This window comes from Aptenodytes patagonicus, chromosome 16, assembly GCF_965638725.1.
Source record: "Aptenodytes patagonicus chromosome 16, bAptPat1.pri.cur, whole genome shotgun sequence".
In the NCBI taxonomy this organism is placed as follows: Eukaryota; Metazoa; Chordata; class Aves; order Sphenisciformes; family Spheniscidae; genus Aptenodytes; species Aptenodytes patagonicus.
Genome location: NC_134964.1, coordinates 6,176,479 through 6,186,982, shown reverse-complemented (window position 1 = coordinate 6,186,982; position 10,504 = coordinate 6,176,479). Strand labels below are relative to the sequence as shown.

General features: G+C 47.9%; 1 long non-coding RNA gene across 1 annotated transcript; it reads left to right on the top strand.

Moving 5' to 3' along the window:
- The first annotated feature begins 1,846 nt into the window (after window positions 1–1,846).
- LOC143167768 (uncharacterized) lies at window positions 1,847–9,057 on the top strand. The gene is made up of 3 exons (XR_012996594.1): window positions 1,847–1,992; window positions 3,409–3,455; window positions 8,618–9,057. It is a non-coding gene; the product is annotated as an uncharacterized LOC143167768 (long non-coding RNA).
- The last annotated feature ends 1,447 nt before the right edge of the window (window positions 9,058–10,504 follow it).

The following is a 10,504-nucleotide window of genomic DNA, read 5'->3' as shown; positions in this document are numbered from 1 at the left end:
AGGACGTGGTCCAGGTGATGGCACCGTGTTGTTCTGTGGAGGTTGGACATCTGTGGTCTGCAGAGGAGCCGTGGGATCCCCACCACAGACAAAGAGGATAAAAATGAAGAGCATGACTTTGGAATGGCTTTGCATAAACCCTCGGATGTGTAGGTATGTATATGCCTATATGTGTGTGTATAGATATGTAAGTACAGCATATGTGCCCTCCCTCTGTTCCTGGAGGGCATGTTCAGCCCATGCAAAGACACACCTTCTTTCCCCAACCTGAAATGGGAAGCAAATCAAGTTTTTTGCTGCTGAGAGTTTAGCTTGTTCAAAGGTAAGGAGACTATATAGCTGTGTAGGGTCTTAGCAGCATTGCTGAAGGATCTGCTCTCTGACCGTGTCTTCTCCTGGAGCTGGGCTGAGGAATAGAGCTGCAGTGGCCCAGGGGGAGGGACGGCAGTGGCTGAATGTCACCCGGCACCTTCCCGTCTTCACTGAGCTTTCCTCTCTGGCATGCTCTGTTTTATTAAAGGGTTTGACTCATTTCTTGAAGTTTAGCAGGCATTCACAAAAGGTATGAGTAAAATAGTAACTGTATCAATAATGTAAAATAGCGATCTGTGTTGTCCATATACAGGTACGCAACAGAGCGTACTATACACTGTGCAAGTACAGAGCTTTTATGTAGTATCAAGCACAAAATTTATGGTGATTGTAGTTTTGGGCTGTGCATATGCTTTCAGCTAAGAAAATTTTAAGTTGCAATGAACATTTAGGACATCAGGAATTTTTAAATAACTCCTTGCAGATTTTGAATATTTTTTCTTTTCTTCTGACATGTGTTACTTGGCGTTTACCCAGTGATGATGCTTCTCAGTGCTGGGCTTTATTGGGTTATCTGTTTCTGCAAAAGGGAGTGAGGCTGAGGTGGTTAGAAACGTGTGTCCTCAGCAGAATGGAGGGATGACTATGGGCACGTATGAAAGCCTGGCCTGGGGGTTAAACACAGGCTCAGGTTCAAAAGAAACATTATCCATTTCTGCTTATGCTTTTTGCCCAGGGCAAATTACTTAACATGTCTCTCTGCCTCAGTTTCCCATCTATTCAACAAGAATGATGCTAATAATGAATACTCCCAGTAATGGTGAGATAGGGAAGGAGGGCAGAGTCTGTGCGGTAAGTGTTGACCTATTCACTTAGGTGGTAGCAATGAAACTGCAGTTACTGAAGTGTCCCAGGGAATCACACTGGATCTGCACTGTGCTAAATACCAAGGATCTGTTCTGAGCACTGAGGTGAACAGAAATGAGTGGTGAATGAATCAGAGGTGGAGGAAAAAAACAATTTCTCTTGAGTTTGTCATTGGTAGATGTTAGGGGAAAGTCTCCTGTTGGTTTTATTGAAAAAAGAGAAAGAAGCAGATGCAAAGGATGCCTCTGACACTGTATCTGATAAAATATCGCATGCAGCACTAAGCTGAGAAATTGTCTGTCATCACGCTTCCATACTGAAAATCTACTCAGGCCATAAGCTCTTCAGGGCAGGAATATGTTATCTGTTTTGTGCTACTTCCCGAGTGCAATGCATCACAACTGCTTAGCATATCACACCTAGGAGAAATAGTAAAGCAATCTCAGACCAGTATCGCTGGATAATGCAGCGTCCACTTGTGCTCAGGGGGAGCGGTTGCAGCGGGGGGGTGGTAACGCCTCCCCACCAGGGAGCAGATGTTGGCAGGAGTTTATTTTTCCCTGTATACAACAGTGGCCATCCCTCACCTGATACTTTGTGAGTGGGTTTCATTCTCACAGCGTTCAGTAAAGTTAAAACAACCTCCTTCTGTTTTACAGGGAAGAAACCGAGTCAGAGGAGCAGCTGTGGGACTTGTGCAAAGCCCTGTGGAAAATGGGAGAGACCACGCAAAAGAGAAAACCCACCAGACTCCACTCCAGTCCCTATTTTTCCCCTTTATAGCCCGAGGGATGAAGAACGGGCACAAATACTGTAGGTAACCAGCCAAGAGCCCTGCTGTCCTTCTGATCAGCCTTGTTGCGCTCCCTGCAGCTCCTCTGGCTGAAGCAGGTTGGACCCACGTCTGGTGTGTGGTGGGTGCAGTGTGGACCTGAGGACTCATGCTGGCTCATTGCCATTTTCTGTTGGCGGATAACTCCAATGTTCTTCTTCTGTAGTGTATTTATTTACGCTTTTTTTCCATTGGAGAACAGGCAACACTGTGAGAGAGTTGGAGTTGCTGTGGAGTGGGTTGGGTGGCGAGGGGAACCTGGCTGGCAGTAGCCTGAGGCTATCGTAAAAGAAACTGAAACAGGAGTGTTAATGCTTTAGCTGAGTTATGGAGAAATGGTTTTACTGTTCGAAAAGAAATTGTGAGAGTAATACATCTGGGAGGGTCTGGGAGCACACTGCGCCTCTTCAGAGGCTTGGGAGCAAGTGCAGGCTGGAAGGACACTTGGGAGCACTGGGGGTGTGGGGGTGTGCAGAGAGATGCAGAACTGCAGATAATTTCAGCTGGAAAGGACCTCCACAGGTCTCCAGTCCAACCTCACTCAAAGCAGGGCCAACCGCATTGGGTTGCTCGATACATGTCCTGTCAAGGTCTGAATATCTCCAAGGATGGACATCCCACAACTTCTCTGGGTCCCTGTTCCAGTGTCTGACCACCCTGATGGTGAAAACAGTTTCTCCTAATGCCCTGTGTCCCTGCTTGTGACCGTTATTTCTTGTCCTGTGCCCCTCCAAGAGCAGCCTGGCTCTATCTTCTCTGTACCCTCAAATTAGGCAATTGAAGACAGCAATAAGATTCATCCTCTTCCTTTCTAAGGCTGATCAAACCCAGTTCTCTCAGCCTGTCCCCAGCTCTCCACCATCTCGGTGTCTTCTGCTGGACTCAAGCCAGTCCATGTCCATGTATGTCCATGTCTGTCTTGTACAAGGGGGGACCAAGACTGGACATGGTACTGCAGATGTGGTCTTGCAGGTGGTGAACCCCCTTGGGCGGGCTGCGCAGGGCTCTGCCCTCCTCTCGGTTTCATAGCTGTGGTTCTTTCAGAGGTTAAATGATGTGCTGGCAATGGCAGCCCTTGTGTGTACTTGCATCTATGATGCTTGACAGCATTGCATCACATCATGTGGAGGAGGAAAGGAGATGTCCTCTAGTTTAGGTTTCTCAATCCACGTGATCATTCAGCTGGTGCCTACATGCGCTATATGGACTTGGGGTGTTTGGTTTTAGTGTTCTGGACTTGTCCCGTTCCTGACGTCTTTAGGAGAACATCTTCAGCCAGCATGGTGCTCTGCTGGCACAAGTCAGATTAGCTCCACTGAAGTCAAAAGCTCCTAGAACAACAATCTGCTGGGAATTATGGATAAATGCAAATAGCGTTTGTTTGATTTACTTTTCAGGTCTGGCCAGGAAACCTTCAAGTAGCAGCACTTTCCCTTTTAAGCAGGTAAGTGCTTTTTTTAAAACATACACCGGAATGTCTGTGCTCCTCTGTTTATCGCTATAAATCCTTCTGTGCCTGAGCTTTTAAATAGCAATTCACATGGTAACTTCATGCTCGTGAAATTCATGAATGTGAGGAGCTGATGGACCGAGTGGCCGTAGCGCATGGTGGGACACCTACTCCAAATTGGAGAGGGAGAGAGAAACCACGGGCACGTGGGGAATGGGGTGATGGGGAGAAGAGGAGAATGTGGTTGGAGAAGAGCTGGACAAGCAGTAGATGATGGTCGAGTCTCTGGCCCAGGCTGGGGGGCTGGTGGGATGATGGTCCTCGGCACTGGCGCATGGGAGGTGGGGATATTGGTTCATGGGAGATTTATTTCATCTGGGGAATCTGATCTGTTGGGGTGAACTGGAACGTAAGGAAATTCTTTAAGAAGAGATGGTGAATGATCGAATCAGCTGAGATTTTTTGGCTTAAATATTTTGTTTTTAAATTCTATAATAAAAAATGTTTTTTTAGTTTTAATATTCATTTTTTCAACATTTTTCCACGAAAGGCAGAAACTTTTTCACGGGAGGGGAAAGTGTAACCTAACCTCCAATTTTCTGTCTCAAACCAGTTTTGACCAGCCGTACCAACAATGTAATCATCAGAGGGTTTTTTTTTTTCCCTCCTTAGCAAACAGCAGGCCAAGTATCATTTAAAAAAAAAAAAAAAATCACCAATAAAAAAAAATAGCAGCCTTTTGCCATACATGGCTGGTGTATTTTTCCTTTGGAAGTTGGCCACCCCAAGCACACACAGGGCTCTGTGTGAGCCTACCTCACCCTCCAAGAAAGAGCAGAAGAGAAAAACTCCCTGTGACTTGGATGGGTTCCTTATGGGGGGGAGGTGGGCTGGCGGGAAGGGGGGCGAGCACAAGGCAGCGTTTTGAACTAAGTTCCTTTTTCTATTTTATTTAGATTAGGTTCTGCTCAGCAGGGTGATTTCTTAATTAGAGCAGCCCAGTCTTGCAGGCCTGTCGCTCCAGACCCCTGCTCTGCCTTCTTAAGTTTCACGAGGGAAGTTGTCGTGCCTTATTTCCTGAGCTCTAATATTCGAGCAGTGTGCGGTGATTTCAATGGGAGGAAAAGACATGTAATTTAATCATCTTTATTAGATTTTGGGCGAAGGAGGGGGCAAAGCAGTAGGAACCGTGTCCTCTGCTTGTCTCTTGACTTTCTCTTCTGCTTCTAATGGCCAGAGATGAGATTTCATGGGAGAAGCAGCTGAACAGCAACGATCCTAAAAGACCATGTAGTGATGGACTTTTTGTCCTAAGGTTAACAAGTTCTCCTGAGCAGTAGCTGTTATCTCAGTCTCAGGCAGATCCATGACCCTGCATGGATCCGTCATGGGCTTATTAATGACTAGCTGTGACTAAATCTTTTTATTTTTAATCCACTTGATTACGTGAAAGGGAATCCCGTCCCTCCGAAGCGTGTTGCTGGAGTGGGGCAAGAGGCTGGTGGAGCCGGTTCAAGCAGAGCAAACGGGGAAGCAAAACGTGGAATTTTGCGAATTTCAGGTGTTTTCTGGGAATCCAAGGAGGGCAGGCAGCGTGCTTGCAGGGGGCAGCCTGCCTCCGCCGGGTGCGTGGCATCGCTGCCGCTTCACGGGCACAGCTCTGCTCAGCTCCCCCTTACAGAGAGCAGGTGCGAGCTTCCCCCAGCCCCTCTGGGCCCAGGCGGGGGGAAAAGTTATAAGAACAAAAATTGGGGAATTTTTTCAAAACTAGAGATGGTGAGGAAAAAAAGGCTTTGTTTCATGGTAGTGGGTCAAAAGTTTGATTCTTCCTATTACCCTCACTGCGCAAGAGCCGACGTGAGAGAGTGGTGGGGATGCGATCCACGTGCCGAGGGACACCGGGGCCTCTGCGTTTCAGTGGCTGGTGGAGGAAATCTGCCTGTGCCAAGACCTGTTCGTGCTGACTCTCTGCCTGCACATATGCACCATATGCCCCATCTTTACTTAATGTAAATCAATGCTAATCCATTGATGCCAACTAAGCCGGGCTATTTTAGCCGTCGAAAGCCTAGCCTTCTGTGCCGTACGCACTCAGCTGTGACTTTGTAGCTTAAAAAATATTGAGCAACACTCAGTGGGGAGCAAGGGGGCACATTCACGTTTAATTCAAATGAAATCAAATTTTGGATTTTTTTAATAAATCCATTTTATGGCTGGAACAATAGCAAAAGAAGCAAATATTTGTTACCTGGAGACACTGTATTCTCTCCCTCTCACCACATGGGTTTGAGTTATTATTTTTCTAGCTGGCCTTATGAAAGGCTCCTGTGGAGGATGGGAGAGGTTTACAACTCAGTAATAGGCTTCTCGCCTCAAAGTGGTTCCAGTTGCTCTCAGCTGGGTTTGAATGGGATGGTTTCGATTACGCGCCATCAGTGGGCAAGAGCCGGTCATAATTACATGCAGCGCCTTTGCAGTGGGCAGCAAATGGGTGCGGGGCGCTGTGGGGGCAAACGGGGTGATGCCGAGCCATGGAGGAGCTGAAGCACAGGTGGCTGCTCACACCCTCCTGGTACAGGTGATGGTCGGGGAGAAAAAAGCATCTCCTGCATCACCTGAGTCTGGCAGTTACTTTAGAAAATGCACCTTTTTTTTTTTTTGAGGGGATCACTTCGCATTTGAAGAAGGAACTGCATCACTGCAGCTGTGACTGTATCAGGATAGTATGTTTAAAGTATTGCATTTAGTGGGTTGCATGGTCCTAATCATGGGTTTTAGCAGCTATTTTTCTGCGTTTGCTGTATCTCCCCCCGTGCAGCTGCTCTGTGGGCAGCAGTGCTGCGGTGGAGGTGGTTCCCTCATTTATCCTGCTGGTGACAGGAGGAAAAATTAGCCGGAAAGCTTCCTCTTTGGGGACAGCGATGTGAGTCAGTAAACCACTGTAGTGTCACCTGCGGCATGGCAGGACCGCAGCTCCGGGGAGCGGGTTGTTGCGAGCAGCAGAGGATGAGGGAGGTTGTGATAGTGGTGCACTGGGAGAGGCACTTGCCAGATTTGGGGAGTATTGTCAGGGCTGTGGGGAAGACCTTGTGTAAATGCTGAGTGGGATGTGCTTGTCCCAGGACACGTCTACGGTCCTTCCTGTCCTTCCCCCCTGCATGGGAGCCTGCACAAAGCTGCCCTGTGGAGCAGGGATGCTTTTGTACAAGGTGTTGCTTGCAAAGCCCACGATACACTGTTCCCAGGCAGACGGGCTGTGAAAGTGGCTGCAGGTGCCAGGGAAAACTTCTGCTAGTACATCCTACCTGTGTGTTTGCATCACGGAGGGACCGAAAAAACCCCACTACTGCTGGCAAAATAAGTTGCTTCAGTTGTAAGCTGTGTTTTGGGGGGAAGCTGCAGCAGCTTGGAGCTTGGTTTCTGGAAAGCAGCTTGCCTTGTGAGTGAGGGAGAAAGAAATTACAAATTAAAACCAGAAAGCCCCTTTTCCCTCCATCTCTTGATGTCTTGATTCAAAGTATGCATAATTATAATCATTATTTTTAAGGGCAGCCCCCCTCCACCTCCCAGGGTCTATGTTATCTCTAGAACCACCCTCTGACTTTTGATTGCAAAAATGACACTGGAGGGAAACTCTATCTGCTGGGAGTGAGGCAGCTTCAATCCCTCCTCCTCCTCCCTGAGACGATCCAAGCTGCAGGGGTAGGAAAGGAAGAGGAGGGAGTGATGAAGGTCACCTTCCGCTGCCCCGGGAAGGTAACGAACCCCACGCAAAGGCCCAGGTCGAGCTCTCCAGAGTCATTATCACAACAGGCTGTGAAAGGTTAGGGAGGAAAGAGCTTTTCGGAAGTCTTTGCCCACTAATTGATTGCGAAGAGCGGAAGGAAGGATGTATCAAAAAAAGAAAAAGCCCCGCGCCGTTTGTAACCCCCTCCTCCCTTTCCCGAAACGTGCACGGCCAGGAGGCAGCAGGTTGTAGTTTTAACTGTAACAGAGCAGAAGGGAAATCAGATTCAACAGGAGCAGGGTCTCCTTTCAGTCCAATGGCAGATGTGGAAAATGTTTTCCAGCATCATTAGAAATGATGAAAAGTACTAAAGGCTGGGTTGTGCCCTGTCCCTGCCCGGCGAGAAATGCCCAAGGGATGGCCGCACTGGCTCGCTTTTGCCCTGTCTGCTGCATGCAGCTCTTGGCATGTAGCATGGCATGCCTCCCGCTTGCCTCGCCTTGACTGCTGGCATCCGTGCCAGCATGTTCCAGCCCCTCTGAGCCATACATGGTGGTCCTTTAGGGCAAAAGTTGCCCCACCATAAGCAGATGTTGTACCCTATGTAATGCATGGACCTAGGGGCTGCTTCAGTAAAACCCCATTTGAGAAGGAAAGTGCTATTTTGTGCATAGGCGGGTGGGAGTCATGCCCCCAGCATTTGCAGCCAGGTTTGCAGTTAGTCCGGAGCCAGGATGAAGCGCTGAAATGCCAGTTTGACTCACCTTCAGCCTGCGCACAGCAAAATGCACTGCAGCCACTGCACAGGGGTTGAGCCCAAACCAGCTCTGGCCATACCCATCTATGGGCTGAAATACAAGGGCATTGGTACAGGGCTTTTCCACAAATTCTCCTTCCCTACAGTGCATCAGCCCACATGTTTCTGTAGCCTTGAGAACAGGCCATGGAGAAGGTCTCAAGATGTTTCCCAGGGAAAACCAAAGTACCAGGTGCTCCGCAGGGTCCCCAGGGTTGGGCTGTGTTGCACGGACTGGACAGAGGCTGGAGAGGAGATTTCTCCTTCTGATTCAGCCTTAGAGAAGCTGCTCAGCTGTGTACACTGGAGGGGACTGTTTGAGAAGGAAGTCCTCGCAATGATCATGGCTTTCTGGCCCCAGGTGAGACGGTGCCCAGAAATGAAAGGCAGCTGCAGAATTTGCCTCCTCCCAAGACTGGATGAAACCAGAGCACTTTAAGATGACACAGTGCAAGAATTAATCCGCTCAAGTGGCACCAAAGGATTGTCTGAGTATGATGAGTATCTCCTGGAACAACGTTGTGACAGTATCTACACCAGGCAGTTTAATTTCATATTTCCTAATCAGGTCTTTGAAAAGAAAACAGACAGTTCATGCCATCTTCTAACCGCTACCTCTCTTTAACCTTTCAGTCTGGCTTCCAGACCCAGGAGAAAATGCAGTGGAAGAGATGAGCTGCTCTTCTGGGGAGCCACTTCTTTGTCAACGCTAATGAGTGAATCCTGGTGCAACCTCAGGACAATAATTATCATCACTGTTATATTGGTAAGGAAGAAAAGAAAAGGGGTTTTAGAGCCGACAGAATTTGCCCAAGTCACCTGGATAAAATTGGGAACACTCCCTGACCGATCAGGAACAGACTGAGACTGGAAACCAGTTGCCTTGATGCCTTGCTCTAACCACTAGACGACCCACCCTGTATGAGCAAACGGAATAAAATTTGAAAGAAAACAAAAATCTGACTTGAAAAATGTGTTCCGCATAGAACCAGAATGTTCAGCGGAGAAAAAAGGATGCAGTCCAAAGTTTTACTTCCAGGCAAACATTTCAAAATGGACTTATAATGTACCCTTTCATTTAGATTTTATATGAAGGTTTTACTTGAACTTGTAATGAAGATGGAAAAATCCGAGGTTACCATGGCTACTGGCACTTTGCCTAATACACTCAAATCTTTTTCCCCTAATAAAATAGATTTCAGAAACCCCCCTATAAAAAGGGAAGAGTTAAAGGCCCTATAAACAACTGTAGGATGAAGAATATTATTCCATGTAAAGCAGGTTCTGAATATCATGACGAGGTAATTATGTTCACTCTTTTTTTCTCCTCACCAATTAGGTCTCCAAAACCCAGAGTCCTGCTTTAGGTGGTTCTCCTGCTAATAACCAGGAGAATGCCAGGAGTAAGAAAATGGGGCGGTGGTGAGCAAAGTCCTGGTACTTTTTCTGGGATGTTCTCCTGCTGGTTGGAAATGCATCTGCCTTGTCATCTAGGAAGAAACTTGGTTATTTTGGATGCTCTGGCAGTCTGCAGCTCCATCCCAGCGGTGATGGATCCTCTTGGGCAGGCATCTCAGCTGTGCTAGGTTCTGCTCAGTGCTCATGCCAGCAAAATTCAAGATAGCTCAGGGTCCCCAGTACTGTACAGCAGTTGCTGCTGGTGAGATGATGCATATTTGACCTAAATGAAGGACTGGACTTGAGATCTTGTTTGGTTAGCATGTGTGTTTTTATGGTCTGGGTCTTGGCTGGGAGATGAGCTAGTCCGAGCCTGATGCACACCTCAGATGTTGCAGGCAGAAAGCAGCTGGGAAGGGGTGGAAGAGGCAGCTTGTAGCCGTCTCCTCCTGACAGTTGGAAGATTCCTGGCTGAGCTGGGAGACTTGGATCCAGCAATGCTCTTCTTCAGCTTCGGCTGCTTCTTCTTCCATACATCCCTGCAGGGATGGGTTCTTCGTTCACGGGAGCAGAGAGGGCTCTGGCTGTTCCTTTGCAGGGTGGTTGTCTTGTTTGCCTGATGAATTCAGGTGAGACTGGGGCTTTTGTAGCTTTTGTCCTTGCAATTTCCCCTGGAGATCTTGGTGGGAGCTGATTTGGGCCATGCAGGAAAGAGGTTGGACTTTGAGGTCTTCTCAGAGGAGACCGAGCATGCTGAAGTTTCGGGGATGGATGGACAGAATGCATGCACACAGAAATCACTAGGGCTGGTTGAGAAATGGTTGTGACATTCATGTGGGTAGGAGAGAGCACAGACCATGGAGATGCATGATGAAGCCCCGTGGACTTGTCCTGGCCCTGGCTCTGCTGGTGGGATGGAGGGAACCACTGATGCTCTTGTTCTCTTCAGGCTTTTGGGGAATCCTTTTAATGCAACAGCTCTTTGGCTTTTGAAAGTGGTGGCTGTCCGCCAGCCTGATTTATTTTAAACATGTGTTTCTGATTTGAAAATGTCCAGATCCTGAAATCTTTAATCTTCTCACACCTAGGGATTTTTTGTTTTGTTTTGTTTTTGTAAAAGGC